This window comes from Corvus kubaryi, unplaced genomic scaffold, assembly GCF_017639235.1.
Source record: "Corvus kubaryi isolate FWS band 111438036 unplaced genomic scaffold, C.kubaryi_AGA036_p1.0 split1-65, whole genome shotgun sequence".
NCBI lineage: Eukaryota > Metazoa > Chordata > Aves > Passeriformes > Corvidae > Corvus > Corvus kubaryi.
In genome coordinates, this window is record NW_024582080.1 from 3,780,805 (window position 1) to 3,799,330 (window position 18,526).

The window sequence follows — 18,526 nt, forward strand, 5'->3', positions numbered from 1 at the left end:
CGTATTTTCAACCCAATTTAATCAGACACATATTAGGTGCATATTTCACAGTGTTATTATAAATAGACAAACATACTGGCTTCACAGGGTCATTCAGACACTCTTGGCATTGGCTCTGACTGTAATTTTGGTTTATGGGAGCTGTTGCACAGTTTGGAGATTTAAACATTATACTTCTCCTCCTGACTTCTAAAACTCATGGCTATCAATATGAAGGACTAACTCAAATGGAAAAATCACCTCTCAGCTACCTACAGAAATATCTGCTTCCACATTCTTCTTTGTAATGCCTGGATTTCAACTTGGATGACAATGACATGCTATCTAAACATTATTCCCATACCTTCTAAAAAGTATCATTAGAGCTGGCTTACAAAAGCTGCTATATATTTGGGCTTCATTCATTCCTGTGTGAATAAATAAAACATTCAAATGTAGATTTTTTTTTATCAGATATTGATGACAGCTTTTTTTTCCCCCTCATAACAACTGTTTATGTTTAACTGGGAAAACAAGTGATGAAAATACTTTAAAATTTGAAAACAGACTTTTTTTTACAGAAAGACTGTGACAGCTTTTACCCCAGACTGATAGTAAAAGCAGTTCACATGCTTTCTGTTATTGCCATCCTCCATATGACAGATTCCCTGGCTAGAATACATTTTTCTGCAATGCACTATTGCCTCCTGCTCCTGGGACTTCTATCTTTAGTGAATCATAGAAGGCTGAGTCTGACTGGGGAGTGCAACCAGAAGGAGAAAGTAGTGATAGCAGGAAATCACACTAAAAATTCTATGAAGCATTTCTAAATGGAAATATATGTTTTCAGTGAGTTTACACGAGATTCCTACGTGTAGATCTCCAGTTTTTTAATTAAAACTTATCATGGAAGCGTGTCTGGTTTTAGGAAAAATACACTTAATCAACACTCAATTTCCACTAGGAAGATGTAGAGTTTGGTTACTCTGGTTTGTTTTTCAACCACAAAATGTAGATGTAGATTTCAAGGAGAAAACAGGGCAGAATTGCTTTGAAATCTGCTGAACTCTACAGAGTACTTTTATAGAGGCAGAACAAGCATAAACGATTCTTTTTCACACTTAACTTTCCATGGCAACTTATTTCCCATACATTCTACATCCTCAGTGGTGCTCCCACAAATCCTAGAGGGCATGAAATCCCTTCTTTAGCTTCTTCGCTATTCTAAGAGAGATAGGATCTTGGAGGTTTTTAGGGTCATAATTTTCAAGTAATCAGAATTGATAAAACCCCCAAGGCTTATTTAAAAGACTTGCAAGAGATGTTCCATATCAATGCTTTCTACTTCCTCCCCCAAAAAACTTAGAAAAGACATTTTTAAAATGAACTTTGAAACAATTTGATTTAAGCAAGGTATTTTTAGACTCAAACTGTATGATCTTCATTGTTCTATTGATTTAAGGAAACATTTTCACACTGTTTTGTCATTAATTTGAAAATATCAGATTGCTAATTGTAGCCAATATTATGGAATTCATATTTATTCGAGTGATGAGTTCACAAAAAGTATTATGCCCCTGCTTTTCTAACTGCAATTCTTACCACTGTTGCTTATTTCTCTGACTGTTAGAACACTGAATTCTCTATTAGCTAGTGCAATATAAGCATTTTTACAGAGTAGTGCAAAAGCTAATCAGTAATGTAATCCTGGATCTACTTCAAGAACATTTTTTCAGTAAAAAAGTCTGTTAATCTCTGTGGTCTTTGTATCAGACTCTACAGAAAGTATGGTATTGTAGATTTTCCTAGCACAAAAGTAATAGGAAAAAAAAAACTTATTTTAATAAAATTCTTGTATTCAAAAGCTTTGTAAATACATACTTTTTATTTCAGGATAGGATGGTAGTTGATTGCACCTGAAAGACAGGGGGCTAAAATACTCATGACCATCAACACCTGCCACAATATGAGCTAAAACCTTCTCAAAAGGGTTGGACAAGACCCTTCATACAGAAGGTGGAAAAATGAATCAGGCTTTTGCTGATTCGAGGAAGTGATTAAGAATATGAAGATGGAAAGCAATTAGTATGAAAGAAGTTCCAACAGAATTGTTTGTGATTGTAAACGAGAAGAAAGAAACCCCCAAACAGCGATTTTCCAAAAAGCCCAAGAAAATGGTGAGAGCTCCTGAGATGGTCTTCCAAAGGACAACATGGTTCAGGTGAGCAAGCAGATTTTGAAGGGAAGTGTCCAAAAGGGAGAGTTTCCCCAAACTCCTTACATTTGGTATTTTATCAATCTATCAGTGCCCCCAGGGAGGTCAAGACCCTTACACCCAACCAGTGCCCTGTTATGGGGACGCCAGTGTACAGCCCAGTGTATCAGAGGGTGGTTTGACTAAACCTCTTCAGGGTCACACACCAACAGCATCCCCACTCTTTGTTGATGTATTGCCAGTTTTGTCAATTTTGGTGTCAGTCTATTAAAAGAGTCCTAAGGTTGCACAGAAAAGCCTGCTGTGAGAAAATCAAGAAAAAATGAAGTACATAATGAAATATACAAAGAATCACATAAAATTAGAAGGTGCACAAAAATACATTAGGAAAGGCATAGGTCTCTTGGTAAGGAAGACAAACAGGAGAAAGAAAAGGAAAAGTGTAATAGATAAGAAAGCAAGATATCTGAGCAAAGCATGGATGGGTTGTAATTTTGTGTGACTTGGAAAAACAACCAGAAGACACGAACATGTCTTTGAAGAGAAAATGCTGATGGGTTATTCCATCTGTTGTGTTCCTTATGGTCAGGATGAGTACCAATTTACTTCACAGAAAATCTGATTCAGAAGAAATATTATTGAAATTAGTAAAAAATCTTTCTGACTTGAGGCTAGCTAAAGCACTTAAACAAACTGCATCACCAGGTCAGCAAATTCAAATAAAACCGGATTTTCAAGAACTAATTAAGCAATTATTTTGAAGGACATCATGTGTAGTATATACTTAATTCTCTCTTACAATATAGGATGAATTGCAGTGCCTCTTGCAGATCTCCCTAGTCCTCCATTTTTATTGCTATATATGTATTGAGCTTCAACATCAAACTGTTTTTCCCAGCTACAAAATAATGACCTAAATGTCAAATTACTTTTGTTGATTCATGCTAATGTAATCAGCTAGGTAACTGGTGTTGCTTCTGATAAGATATAACATGGGAAGGAAAAAGAACATAATTTTGACTTGGATTTGATATTAATTAAATGAAAAATACATGCCCTTCTCAGTATTATGATTATTTATTCTGTCTGTCTCCTAGTAGGTAAACATTCATCTTTAAGATCTGAGGAACATTTGTACTCCATATTCACAGTACTCAGAATGAAATGAGGACCACACCTAATTTCATAATAAGAAATAAAATAACCATTGCAGTGATTTAGGATTTGTTCTCTCATTAGTCTTTTCCTCCCCTGCTGTTTTGTCAACAGCAGAGGGGAACACTGGAGCAGGGAAGAATTTGACACTTCAGCCTTTCACAGAGCAAACAAAATCAAGACTGAATGACAGAGAAGTCCTGAGTAATTTTGTTGGGGGTTTGGGGGTTTTTTGGGTTTTTTTATGACTGTTAGGAACGAATTAGATTTCTAAGTCACTATCTGCGATATTGTGATATACTTTTATCACCAATTCAAATATGTGCTCCTGTTATATGACTCCAAATTTAGGAATAGAATATTTAATGTTATCCACCAGTGAGTAAGATGAAGTCATAATAATTATTACCAGCATAGTAAGAACTTCTCTGTTAGTAAGTGACAGGATATAACAAGGTGTGCTTTGTTGATCTCTGTTAAAGTGCATTGACTTGCCAAGAGTTACTGAGAGACTTCAGGAGTTGTTTTGTTTGTTTTTTTCTTTTCCGTGTTTAATTGAAATAGCAGTTTTGATAAGTTATTGAAACCCTTTTGCTGCTTTTCTCTGTACTCATGCTGGCTCCTAACTATAACCTTCCAATGTGATTTAAATAATCCTCAAAACATGACACCTGCTGTTACCAGGGGAGGATATGCTGGAAAGGCATTGTGGTTTCCACTGGAAACCTTACAAAGCTCTGTATTTTTACATGGGAACATAAAATATTACCCTATGTTTTCCTTTGAGTATTAAGAGTTTTATGAAGCCAAAACTCTCAGAGTGAGTCTGAGGAACAAAAGAAAAATTTGAAAATGAAATTTAGGAAGACTTACATGAAATTTAGAATGCCACTCGATGATTGTCACACAACTCTTTTAATGACTACTAAAGTTTCCAAAACCTTGGATGGGAACCAATTTCTGCCAGTTCACATGTATTTTCCATTGGTTTCATTAGTGCTTGAAAGAGGAGCATGGAATTCCAATTATTCCACTATTTTGAGGCTGCACATGTGATCTGTCTTTTTTCCCTTGGATATGGTCCTACTTTTCCTTCAGAAACTCCGATGAGCAAATTTGGAGTTGACTTCTGTTGCAAGGGAATCTTAATCCATTGGCTTCTGTGTCTTCTGTCACTAGCAAAGAACCTATTTTGTGAAAACTTGAATACCCTAATTTCTGACCATCATATGAATTCTCTTTATCTTTGGGACTGTGTAACACTACTGCAATTCAGGAAAACTTTCCAGCGGGGTGAATAAAGCAGCCTTTGCCTTCACCATTCTCTTTGATGAGGAGCACCATCAGTGGTTCCTGGATCACTGCAATTTTTTTCTGGATGACTCATAATTACCTTCACAAGAAGAGATTTAGGTTTTTCTGCCATGGCCATACAACTTACTTCACCTTGCAACAGGCCCCTTCACAGCTCACTGAATGCTTTGGAGTATCAGAGATAGGAAAAGGACGCTCATATCACGCAAATGTGAAGATCGATTCCTGCTGGTTTAGGGAGAGAAAGCACCATTGTTCGAAAAACAACCAGATGCAACATGCAGTGTTGTAAAACCTCCCATCAGTGGAATTCTTCATAGCAGTGGGATGATAGACCTGATTCTTGGTGGGAAAATTTCATTTTGAATACCACAAATATCTTTGAGGTTCGGTTGAGTGCGAGATTCTTCTTGCCTTACTCAGTTGTATATTACTGTTATGTTCTGTTTCATGACTGCTTCTAGCTCCTGTTTTTAATACAGACATCTCTATTTTATTGGTAAGATATGTTTTCTTCTCAGTGAATTCTGGTCATGAATTTCATGAACAAGTTTTATGAGCATATTTCATGAGCAATAAATTTTTTACAAATGATAAAACAGAGTATTGTGTTGCTTCTCCCCCCTCTTATAAATGAAGGACTTCTTATTCCTCAACTAACATTGTTATATTTTGTTCCAGAGTTTTTCACCAAGTATAAAATAAAAATAATTTAAAAACTCCCAGTGTTCAGTAATGTCTTTAAATAAACAGAGAGGTGATAAGCAAATGCTTTCAAAAGTAAAGCTGCAAATCATGCTTAAGAAATGAATGCATTTTCCTTAAATCATTATTTCCATATTTCTTTTAGACTAAAGGGGCAGTGGGCAAAAAAACCAGCTACAGTCACAGATGTGTTAAGAAGATCTTTTATTTCTTTTTCTTCGAAGATACTGAACCAGAAATTAGTTTCTGCAGAGATCCTTGCCCTTGGCAATAGCAAAATAGGTAGCCCCAATATTTTGAAAGATACAATCCATTTCCAGAAATCTTTAGTAAAATGGCCATGGAGATGATTTAAATATGATCTTTACCAGCAGTCTTCAGGGCTATAGTTCATTGCAGCACCCTGCCTGTACCAGAATGAAAAGCACTGTGTTTCACCAGTCAGCACCCTAGAAACAGAGTTAACATATTGGTGTAACTCATGCTTGGGTCAATTGCAAAAATACATTCATTAGGAAACAACCTGATCCACAAAGGGCAGGGAAGTCCCACAAGGGTGGGCCAGTCCCATGTGTCTAGTATTGCACAAGGGGCTGTCGGAGAACACTAAACTCAGGGCATATGTTACCTAGAGAGAAACCGTGCTCACTGTGATGTCCCCTTCAGGTTTGGTTGATTGCCTTCAAAAATTTCATTCTAAATAGGTATAGAGTAAGTCATGATGCTGTCTCACAACTGCACACAGTTCATGGGTGATGATCATTTGTATGTAAAAATATTTGAACAAGAGGATTCCTTTCTGTGAATGAGTTTCTTAAAAACCAGCACCCAGATCTTATCTCAGCCCCTGTAGTTAACAATCTTTCACACACGGAGGCAAGGCCTCTCTTATTACTGGTACCAGTTCTCCAAATTTTCATCTCTACAAAGTTTTGAAAAGATGAGTGTTAGAAAGAAACAGAACTCAACTCTACAATTCTAAAAAACTACAGATTATTTCATTTCAAAAAATTGACTAGACAACAAAATAAATTTTATTCCTGAGAGCATCTCAGCTATAATATTTAGAGTCTTTCTCACAGTGCTGATTACCATTTCATCCTCAAGCAAGCTGCCTACCTGTCCATCTGAGAGAGAACTTATTTCTACTTCATTAGAAATCTTCACCTTTTAAGAAATACCTTCAGAAAGTTTCATTATTTTGGTATGTAGTCCTGTTTAATCAAATATTGACCAGAAACTGTAAAGTTTTTATCCATTTTGGTTTTGTATAGTATCACTGGTTGTTTCTTTTCTTTTTCTCTTTCTCAATATGTTATTTGCTGTAGTTTTCACTGTTTCCCCGAAACAACCTTGGGGCTGATATTGTCTGCCAGACCGCCCTGTTGTGTTCCATACAATTTGCCTGGGGCTAGATGATGATTACTTATTCTTTCCAAGTTTCTGTCATAATGTTTATTCTCTGATTGTGCTGAGCTAAATAAATTATTAAGAGCTACTGGATTATGTTCTCCACCACATTTGAGTGAAAGGCCTCACTTACCTCTATGTAGAGCAAATAATAGTATTTGTAGTTAGGAGATATTCCATCAACCTTCTCTCTGTCCTCAGTAAGGGTCTTATTTCACCCAGTTGCTGACAAGCTGAGTGCTGCACAGCCTTCCCAGTTTATTTTATCCTCCTGTCTTTCATTGGTATTTTTAAACTGTCATTAATCCCCAAATTCACGATGAGACCAAAGGGTCAGCAGGAGTGCACAGGGCTTCTGTGGTGGCCTTAGGCCTCTCCTACAAAGCTATGATGAATAAGATAGCTAGATTTACAAATAATTTAACACAATTCTGTTTTAATACTTATAATCACCACTTAAAAATGTATGAACATGACACATAAAGCCTGATCTAAATTACTTTAATCTTAAAATAATTTAAAAATAAATCAAAGATTTTAAATGTAAAAAATTTGAACATTAAGCTACACAAAAGAAGATATAAAAGAACAGTTAATCATAGACCAAAATGTACTTTAAAATGTTTGTAATTACTTTCATGGGGATAAAGATTACTTATGCAAAAATAGATCTATACAAATAGCTTGCAGTGGATATTTTTGACTCCAACATGAAATAAATAAAGTTTACTGTTGTCTCTCTAAAGTATTATAACATCTATTTTCACGAAAATGAGGCATTTCCATGACTTTATGTTTGAGCATATTTGTCAAGTGACTAGTAGAATTATCCCCCAGAAAGAAAAAGAAAAATCTATTAAGAAATAAACAGCCAATATAGTTGTTCTGAATTTCAATAAATGAGCACAATAGACAACTAAAATATACTCTGAATCAAGAAATTTCAGCAATAATCAAGTCCAAAAAAGAACAAGAACAAATGATTGTGAAGAAATGAATATCAGTAAATATACACTGTAGAGCACATAAACATTGTTATTATAGCCAAACTATGCTCATTCACACCAAGCAAATTGTTTTATTCAGCTCATATTGATGTAATAGATCAACATATATATAGCCTTCTTACAATAGGCACTGCCCTGTGAAGAATACAAAATTAAATGTGCATCTGAGAGGGTCAGTAAACACTCAGTGGCATTTGATGTTGTTTATTTCGCATCTAACTAGAGGTGTCTGGAAAAAGAACCGTAAACTGTGTGAACAGCTAATGATCAGTGTTCAAGCTCATTCTTTGACTTTCTTAATTTAGTATATTTCTCCCCATGGTTATATGGTTTTAAAAACAATAGAAGGAAAAGACACAGCAGCTTTTACATAGCAGCTGTGTAGCTCAGGCTATTTTTTCACAGTCAAAAATCTTAGCTCTTCATGTTGCACTCCTGGCTCTTTCCCCACATATTTTACATATAGCATTAACACTATTTTATGCTGGAGCTCCTTTTCTGTGTGTTCCTCCCACAACAAAACTCAGCATGGCAGGGAAGGTGTAGTGACACCTGTCCTGGCTCCTTTGCTCCCTCACTGACACTGTCCCAGCAAGGTCTGGGAGATTGGTCTCCAAGCACCCACCCACGACTTCATGTCGCACCCCTGGGTATTCACCTTACACCTCTGTTTCGTGCCATAAAATAATATTGCTATGGCACAGTTCTCAGAATATTTTGAATGCTTTGTATGGAAGGTGGACGGGGAGGATGACAAATAAGAAAAAGAAATATCCAAAACCTCAGAACTAAACCAAATCCCAAACAAGTAAAACCCTATCCCCATAGCTTATGTTTGCCAGTATTTGCACAGATTCTGTGATTGTGTCCTCTATTTAAAAATGCAGATGCACTCTGTGTATCCTTAATGACTCAAGAGGAAACCTTACCAAACTCCATTGTAAAGATAAGGCTATTTGTGAGTAAGACCATTATAAACAGTTTGATATCACCCATGTCTTCAAGCAGACTGGGTACGAGTCTGGGAAACACATTTGTTACTGTCTGGGTCTTTCTGAATCATGGATTGGAGGTTCCCTAACGAAGATTAATGAGGAAAAGTTAGAAAGTAGAAGAACAAGCATATTCATTTATAGCTTTAACTGGAATATTTCATATGAGGCACCAAGACATTAGGGAAAATGCTACAACTGAAACACTGTCTCATTATTATGTTGAGTCATTAATCACAGGAAGGAAGACTATCTATTTTTTCTTCAGCTTCTGTCATTTTCTGAAATGGATTTATACTTTATTAGCCACATGATTTTACAGGCAATAGGCAGAAAATTGCCAATCATGTCCTGCTACACAGAAGACTTATTTCTCAGATGAAACTGGCAAGGTGCAGCAGATGGTGGCTGAGACCATTTTTTGCCAAGAAATACAAAATTTTTTAAATCCATGCACAGTATAGGGTTAACTTCCTATGGGAGGAATTCTGTATTAAGCTGACTTCCTCCAAACCTTCATGTGAGCTTCAGCAGCTTTGAAAATAATTTCTGAAAATATAACTGAAAAAATACTTCAAAGCAACATGTCAAACAAAGCAAAATTAAAGAATATTTTTGGAGCATACCTAGGAAGGTCAGCTGAGTTTGACTTTCAGAATTACTGGTTCTGCTTCTGCTGAAAAATTTCTTAATCTAAACAGCTTTTAAACTTTTAGTACAAGCCAGATAACTTGTGAGAGAGAATATGACTGCAAAGAAAAAATGAATAATTCCTTAAAAAATTAGTTCTCCATATAATGTTTGAATCCAGAATTAAAAATCCAGGGAAGTTCAGGCATGTCACATGATTTAGTGCTCCTAACAGGGTTATTAATAAACCATTCTGGGCTTCTAAAATATTTTCTTTCTATCTTCTTTTGGTAGGAAAACAACTACAGTGCTGCATACACTGCCCACAGTGCATGAGGTTTTTTTAGAATTAGAAGAGAGAAAAAGAGGGAAATTTGGATGAGTTCTATACATAGAAGATATTTCCTCTGCTTTAGTTGGTAGGAGGATGTAGCTTGAGTGGTGGTCTGTGTGGGAGCCCCATGCTGAGCAGGCAGCTGAGACCTGTCTGGCAATGCTGTAAAGGGAGGGAGCGACCCAAGCAGCAGGTCCTTGTACCCATGCCTGCCCTCTGAGCCCCCAAAGTGACAGGCACCTGCTGCCAGCTAGGCTGGGACTTCTGGATGGAGAAGCCTACCCTGCTGAGCTGGGATGGCCTCTGTGGATATGTGCTGCCATACAGGAGTCCTAAGGGTCTGGAAAATATTCAGCTATTTAACTGTCACTTCCTGGTGCTTGGATGATAACTGGCAATGTTTTAGCATGCTTCAAGGGAGCAGAGCTACAGCTATCTCTGCCATTAAGCTGATGTAAAGTCTGTCTGAACATGAGATAAAAAGGAGACAAAGGAGAATTCTCTTGAATATCTCAAACTGAATATCAATGCAAGAGACATTTGTTACCCAAAAAATTCCCCACCCTTACGAGATACAAGTCAATACTTTAACTGGCATATATTAATGGAAGTGTATAACTTGGTCAGAGAACAACAAATATTTATTTGTACAGAAGCAGTCAGTAATATGGATAAATGACTCGCAGTGTTTGTTCTGGGCATTTTAGAGCAAATGAAAGTGAGAAGAAATATGAAAGCACTCTTCATGCACGTGAAGGCAGCAAAACTGAATTGAATAAAGTCTTTCCACTGGATATGGATGACGTGGTTTATTTATTGAACAGATATAATCTATACGTTCCTTTTGGGATTAAGTAAAATGTTCCATCCACCTAAGCAAGGCTAGTAAATGGTTGGGTTTGCGTAAGATGACACATTGCGGTACTGAGTCCCTTTTAGCCCTTCCCTACTCTCACTCCTAACCTTCCCTCAGGTTTTTGTCACCCACATGAGCTCCCCTTCCTCTCTTTCTCCTTAGAGTCATGACTCCCCCCAAAATCATTTTGTTTACAGGTGAATTAAATTTATACAGTAGCTTGTGGGATTACAAGAGGAAAAATTAGTCTAGACTTGAGGAGAAGCTTTCTACCAACACTGGGAGTTGAGCACTAAACTGATAAAGGTGGCATGGCTCTGATACTTCCAACTCAGTGTAGAGATGCACAAGCGTGGTTCAGTGGTAGCCAGTTCTGCTTTAGGGTGCATAAGGTTCCCCAACACAGCTCTTCTCTCAGCTCCAGAAATCTCCTCTCCAGTGAACCACTACAGTCACCAGCCTTGACATGCACTTCAGGACTTTCAGAGGTCCTAACACAGAGTCCAAGACAAAGTATCCTGCCACTTTTACAGTCTATTAGCATAATTTTCCAGTAGCTGGGTTATTCTTTTTAAGACCCTGCCTGATGAAGCTGGAAACAAATCCGGGTGCATTGCTCAGCTCCTCCAGCATCACTGTGCTGCTCGGGGCTGTCGCTCACCTCCTGGCTCCAGCAGCCCTTGCTCGAGGCTGAAAAGCAGTAATGAAGCCAGTGATGTCTGCCACATCAGGAAAATAATTATGGGCACTTTTTCATCATCATCAGTGCGGTCCTGTTTCCTGTCTAATACCACAGATCAAAATCAACGCTATCTGGCATCAGCACTGTCTTCTCATGGGGCAGAGATAGTGGGAAGTGTAAGTGGGAGATGTAAGGCTGTGCTCCATGAAGAGAATTTCTACACCATTCCCCTCCTGTAGGATTTCTCCAACAGCCAAGAATAATCTAACTATATATTCCTCACTAATCTATTTTTCTATTTAAAGACAATGGTGTTATGTCTTCCCTTTTACACAGGTTATTTATTTCTTTTCAATTACAGTAATTTATTAAGACTAATCATGCAGAAGGCTACTTTTTAAAGAGTTATTTCCTCTAAATTAAATATATTATTTTCATGAGCCATCAGACCTTGGCGGTTTTTCCAGATAGAAGCAAGATGTTAAAGATCATTATTTTTTAAAAATTACTTTCAAAATTAACATTTTAGACTTTTGAAATTGACTGATGTGGCAAGCATTGTTTAGGAGACAAAGCATGAAAAGTGTTCTTTATTCATGTGTGAAATAAGAAAGCATAGGAGTGAGATGAAGTGGTCCTTAAATTATAAAGTGATTTAACATCAAAATTAAATGATGACAAATACAAATATTTTAGCAGAGAGAAAGGTCTCTATAGACATAAAATTATTACAGAAGTCACTTCATGGAAGAAAATGATCTAACAGTCACAGGATCGCAGTGATAAGAAAATCTGATTTTTTCAAGCAATCTCGTTAGTTTTGAAAAACTATTCATAAATTTTAACATGTATAATAAACCTAAAAATTCTGGAAAATCTTGGCAGTCACTTGCACAAATAATACAATTACACAGAGAAGTATTTCCACCCACAGGATTATCCAAGAGAGTGGGGGGAAATAAAGTTTTCTAGCAAGTCATTAAATATGAAATTTTGTATTTAGGCAAAGTCATTGGGTAGCAGTGGTGAAAAGTGTATAATCTAAGTGAAAATAGCAGCATTAGATTGTATTTGAAAATGAATATGTTGTCAACCAAACTCCAGAAGGCAATTATTGATGAAGCTTTTGGATTTTCAGATTCATATTTTCCCATGTCCGTAAGTTCTTTTCCATTAAGTCCTACTGGACAAAATTGGTGTTAGCTTTTTTAAGTCGTTATTGTCAACAGTGTTGTGCTTGTTTACACAAACACACACTATTCTATTGAACTAAATATCCTAATATCACTAAATGCACTTATTTATTACCATTCTTTTACAGCAACATCATGTATAACTTCAGTAGCATTGCTAATAATCTTTAAGATCTACTTTATGTTATTTGACTGGCTGTTCCAAATGTTCTCTCCTCTAGAGAAACATCATGAGTAAAGTTGAATGACTATTAGGAATATATTCTCATTACCTCTCTTCTGATAACAAAAATGCATTCTCCTGTTGTGTGTTTATCTGCATGATCATTCCACTTATTGTATTCATAGTCATAAATTTTCAGAGATTCAGTGAATTTAAGAGAATGCAAAGTATTTGCAAATCTAAATACTCAAGAGTGATCTGGAATGAACTGCAGTTATTGTAGAGAAACATTAAGGAACTTATCTTGAACAAACAATTAATTTCAAAGAAATGAAATAGCTATTTCAATATTTTTCTCAGCTCTACCTCTGATATCTGAGCAATAGTGATTGTGACACCTAGAAAATGAAACAAATCAGCTTATTGAGCAAACTTGAATTCAAGGATGTAGCTGAGATGACATAACTCTGTTTCATACACTTAATGGACACAGTGTTTGTAAATTCCTGCTTCCAACTTGCAATGCTGCCTAGATGTCCTTTCCCTGAAGGCCATGGTCAATTGTGTCTCTGTGAGCTATGAGGATGAGATTATCTGCAGAATCTATATATAGACTATAACAGCTCTCTACTTTCTTGATCCTCTATAGTGGTCCCACAATAGCACTGATGGAAAGGAAACTCTTTTTGTGTAGATCAATCACCCTGCCCCCAGCAAGGGCAGCAGTGACCAGAGGCAGGGCACAGAAAGAGCAAAACTCTTTCCCCTCATTCCCATGGAGTCAGTCATCAAGTGGTAAGAGGCTAAAGCCCTCTGCACAAATACATACCTGCATAAAATGCCCAGAGGGATGACATGCTGTACTAAACTTCCAGCAAATAAATCAAACAGCTTTATGGCTATATTATTGTGAGTGCAGTGACAGAAAGAGATATCGAACCGACATAAAGTCTTGACCAGTTTCCTTCAATAAAAAGTTCATACACAAGAATTAGGACAAATGTTCTGTAATAAGTTTGCAGTGATTTTTATTTGTTGACTTAGAACTTCCCATGGAATTCTACAAAGCGTGTGAGAAAAGAAATGAAAGAAAGGAATGGGTAAATTTAATTATTTGTGTCTCTCTCACGCCTCAGGCAGAAGCCTGCAAGGCTGTGCACCTTGCAGGTCTGTGCCATGACTGCAAATTGTCTCCACAGCACCATCCAGTGGCCTTTCCTTGGCTGGAAAACACCGCAGAAAACCCACGCCCCAAAACTCCACACTTAAGGGCTGCAGTGCACAGCAACATAGCCATATCCTCGGTGTGCTTGCTCTTCCCTCTGCCCTGCCCAGCTACTGGCACTTCTCTTCAGCCAATAACTATGGGCACAGCACGCTGGAATAATGGGGGAATATAATGGTATCTATTTCTTTTAGGATAAATAGAAGCTCGGTCTCTCAGAATTTATCATTAAGCAATGTTCTGGAAATCTATGCAACAAATTATCTTGCATTTCTGCTACACATAATCAAACGTGAAGTAGGTTTCTGTCAGAGTTTAACATCACTTGGAGAATGTAATAACAAAAATGTAGCTAAAGACTGCATTAAGCACTCTGAAATCCAGGAAGCCAGTTTCATACTGTGCTGTCACACAGAAAAAAGAAAAAAAAAAAAAATCAGAAAGCTACCAGAGCACTCTAAAATGATAACAATAAAAACATGAGTCAATTATCTTTATTTTTGCCCAGCTATATAAAAACATAAACGGTATGGCAAAAGAAAATGTTTTCAACTGTTAAAGGAAAGCAACTTCAATCTTGAAAGATGCTTTGATATCTTCATGATACCCTTTGCCTCTCTCAATGTCAGCAGTGTGACCTGCCATAATAAATATGCATGACCATGATCTTATTAGCAAGTCTCAACATGCACAGCAAGTCTTACCATAAGTAATCTTTTATATATAGAAATAATCCACTTCCAGCACTTTACGTTCACAAAAACAATTTAAAAAATGAGATTAAGTATTTTAATCCAAAATGCAGAATCAGTGCAGCATCCATTCTAAGCAAACTTCTTATGGTAACTGTTGTTCCTACTTACAGGGTCTTTAATGGTTTTTCAGGTATTTACGATTTCTTCCTGGATGCTGAGTGCACAGTCATAATGGAGTGATAAAGAAAGAGGGTTGCCATATCATAAGTAAGAAAACTGAGTCTCAGGAACAGCACAAAAGAAGTATTTACAAGGCAGGAAGAGAAGTGATGACTCAAGCCTGAGTCTCTGCCATCCCCTACTTGTTCTAGTGTCTGTCTGCAAAATGAGTGAATTTTATACGCTCTCAGGTTCGACACACTTTGAACACAACCCACCACCAAGCTGAACTGTTGTCATGCTGCTGTTTTATGAGTCTGACCACTAATATACTGTAAAAGCCACACAATTTAAAAACTTCTCCCTTTCTCAGATGTTAAAAACATTACTGATGTGTTTGTGTGGTGGAGAGAGAAGAATAATTACGTTTTTCTAAAAGCTTGGGTAATTAGTCTGTGATTTGAATTTAAAACAGAGTTCCAAATGGAGGTTAAGGAAAAAAAATAGATCTTTATCACAATGCTAGCTAAAAAAAAATATGGAAGTGATAAAAGTACCAAAAAGTGCCTTCAGGACAGGAGTCGGTTGCCTGGTGCCATTTTAGGCTCTGTGGAGCTCCTGGACAGTGGAATATCCCTCCAGCTCTTTGGGTGGGTGTGGAACTGCTGTTAGGCTGGGGTGGACCTTTGGGGTACCCCAAGGAATCTAAAAGGGTGTCTATGGTTAGGCAGTTGAACTCTTCATTTAAAGTCCATTGTTTTCAACCACAATGGACACAAGCCAAATTCCTGCACTTGAATGCAGTGGTACCCTCCTGGCTTTTATACGACTCTGTCCAAAGACAAGAATACACCCTTTTCAGATATAAAGGCCACGACAGAAACTGTAATTTGGTCTCTTAAGCTACATATGCTTCCAAAGTTGAATCACGCTGTTCAAATGGCATCTGAGAGTGCAAACAGATTGGCTGCATGTCTTTCTTAACAGCATGAAAACTCAGTTTCCCAAAATATCATAGATAAAAAGGGGTACACTAAGTTTTGGAAAAAAAAATCTCATTACAGACACTTAGAGAATCTTCAAGTAGGAAAAAACCCTACTCTTTGAAAAAGGTTCATATGTTTCAAAGATATTGATTCCACAACTTTCTCATGTGAAATCTTCCAGTATTTAACACTTTTTATAGTTAGGAACATTCCACTTATGTATAGTTTAGGCCTTTGTTGTTAAGATGAAAAATTGATTACTACTTCTACTTCTGATGAATATGTTAGCTGTCTCTTTATTACTCTTTCACAACTATAAACTATATGACATAAACAATCTTTTTTTAGCCAGAACAAGCCCAGCTGAAATACTCCTGAAAGATCACATTACCTCATTATCCATGATGCTGATCTCCAGGCTACCTGCATGGGGTTCTTTTTACACCACTGTCAAACATGAGGTTTGAAGTTGATATAAACTTCTGCTCACCTAGAGCAAAACAACAGTTTCTCTCATGTTACACTCCTGGTAATACATCCTGAATGTCTACTAGCTTTCTTGCCAATAATGCTTTTGTTTTTTTTTTTTTGTAACAGCTTCTCATGGCTGACTCTCTCTTTCAGCATGTGTTCCATTAAAATCTACAGACATTTCCTACCAGTAATCTAAGTGTGTCACCACTTTCTTTTTTTGAAGTGCTGGTCTCTGCTGTTCTCAATCCTATTATTTCAAGCTCACTTTTACCAGATCTTAGAGGCCTCCATCTTTACATTTCTCAGCTCTTTCACACCATTAAGAGAGAATAAAATCTAGGTATACACTCTACCACTTAAGAATGTAAATCAACAGCTCCACAACTCCAAGAAAAATCTCCTTTTCGTGTGTGTTTAAGATGTTCAATCACCTCTTCTCCCACATTGATTTGAGGTAGACCAATCGGTTTCAAAAGATTGGTCTCTAAGTTTCCTTAGAGACTTTTGATGTATCTGCCTTCTCTTTTAGGAAATCATAAACACATTCTTGGTAACGCAGTGTTGCCTTCTCTTTTTCCCAGACTTTCTTTCCTGAACAGCCTGTACCGTTCTCTATCAAGACTCCAATCCTTTGATTTATCCTACAAACTCTCTGTCGTTCTGATTAAGTTATAGCTTTGTTTGTGTAGCAAGACATTTCGTTCTTTCTGTTTATTCCACATACTTAAAGATACCTAAAATGTCTGGCTAGTTGCCCTGGAATCCTGGCTCTTGTTTTCTTTTATCTCCTGATTGAAATACGCCACTTGTTTCCAAGATTTCAGATCCTTTATCAGGATACCACCCTTATAAACACAGGTAAAGGTTTCAGCTCTTTCTCCCATTTCATTTTCTTTCTTTCACAAAAATGGGAAAGGGATCATTCCTTAGGTTTACTTTCTACTCTTCTTCAACAAACTTTGCTGTCTTAAGGCTTTAGCCATGTTATTCTAAGGATGAAGGTTCAAACATCTGATTCTGTGTGTCTATCATGCTGGTGTTTACATGCAAGATTTGATCTCCTATTAGAGCCAAAAGGGGTGTAGTGTGGATTCAGGTGGCTGTGCATAGGTGTTCAAAGCCTACAAAATTTCACAGAATATTTGGTCTAACATACAGAAATGTACACGTCACCTATAAGGCAATTTCCTTGGCAAGGCAATGCAAGGCTGGTCAAAAACCATCTGTTCCATCTTTTGCAGGCATCTTGGATCGTCTTAGGCACCTCAAACAGCGCAAGGCACCTCTGTTTTGGGGTTCGCCCCCTTCAGTAGAATGCTTAGACAGGATGTAGTAGCTCACCCAGAAGTCAAAATGCACATGCAAAGCTGAACTTTTCTCTAAGATCTCATCAATGTATTGAATAAATTTCCATTGGCTCTACAGGGAGCTTAGGACACTTAGGAGTTCAAATGTGTACACCTTAATGTAGATGCCTCTACTCTGGAGCCACATCCCACGCCAGCAGAGGGTTTGATTCATGCCTTCCTAAAACCCCTACACTGAAAGACTGTGCCAGAAAAACCTCAAAATGGAACAGCTGAGTATTCTGACAGAAAAGTAAGTGCTTACTGGGAAGCACAGACATATATGAAAATAATCATGGAGGACAAAAATTAAATTACTTTGAAAAACACCAAAAACTTTACTGATGTTATCTTACTATTCATTAAAAATTGCAAAAGAAAGCAGTGGACCTTACTGCACCAAGTTCCATCCTCTGATGTAAGAAAAACAAGCTTAAATCATTCAAAAACTCCGGTTAGAAGAAGGGAGAAAGAGCTTGTAGCATGTCAGTAAAAATAACAGATGTGAATTCTATGGAACTGACAAATGTAGGCAGATAAAAGTAGATTAATTGCTTGCTGTCCACCAAAAATATGAATTGTTGAGATTCAAGTAGCAATAAAATGGGAATCTACATAGAATTCTGCATATTTCTAATGTAAACTGAAATAATAAAATTAAATAGCAATTTAACTGTCAATGAAGCTAAGCGACTTTCTTCCTGCTACTAAAATACAAACCACAAATATCTTCTTACCTGAATAACTTGGAAGTCTTGAGAAAAAGTCAGACAAGAATTTGCTTGTCATGACTCGAAATTAAGGTTAAGCAAATACCAAATATTGGTATTGTAATTTTTTTCTAGTAGCTCACTTGTGTTAGACATGTTGTATTTTTTTTATTTTTACCTTTTAATGAAAAAAAACCAAACCAAAACAATAAAAAACAAAAAACCCAAGCCCCACCCCCCCCCCAAAAAAAAAACAACCTCAAAAGAAATATAGTTCAAGATACTAGTCTGGCATA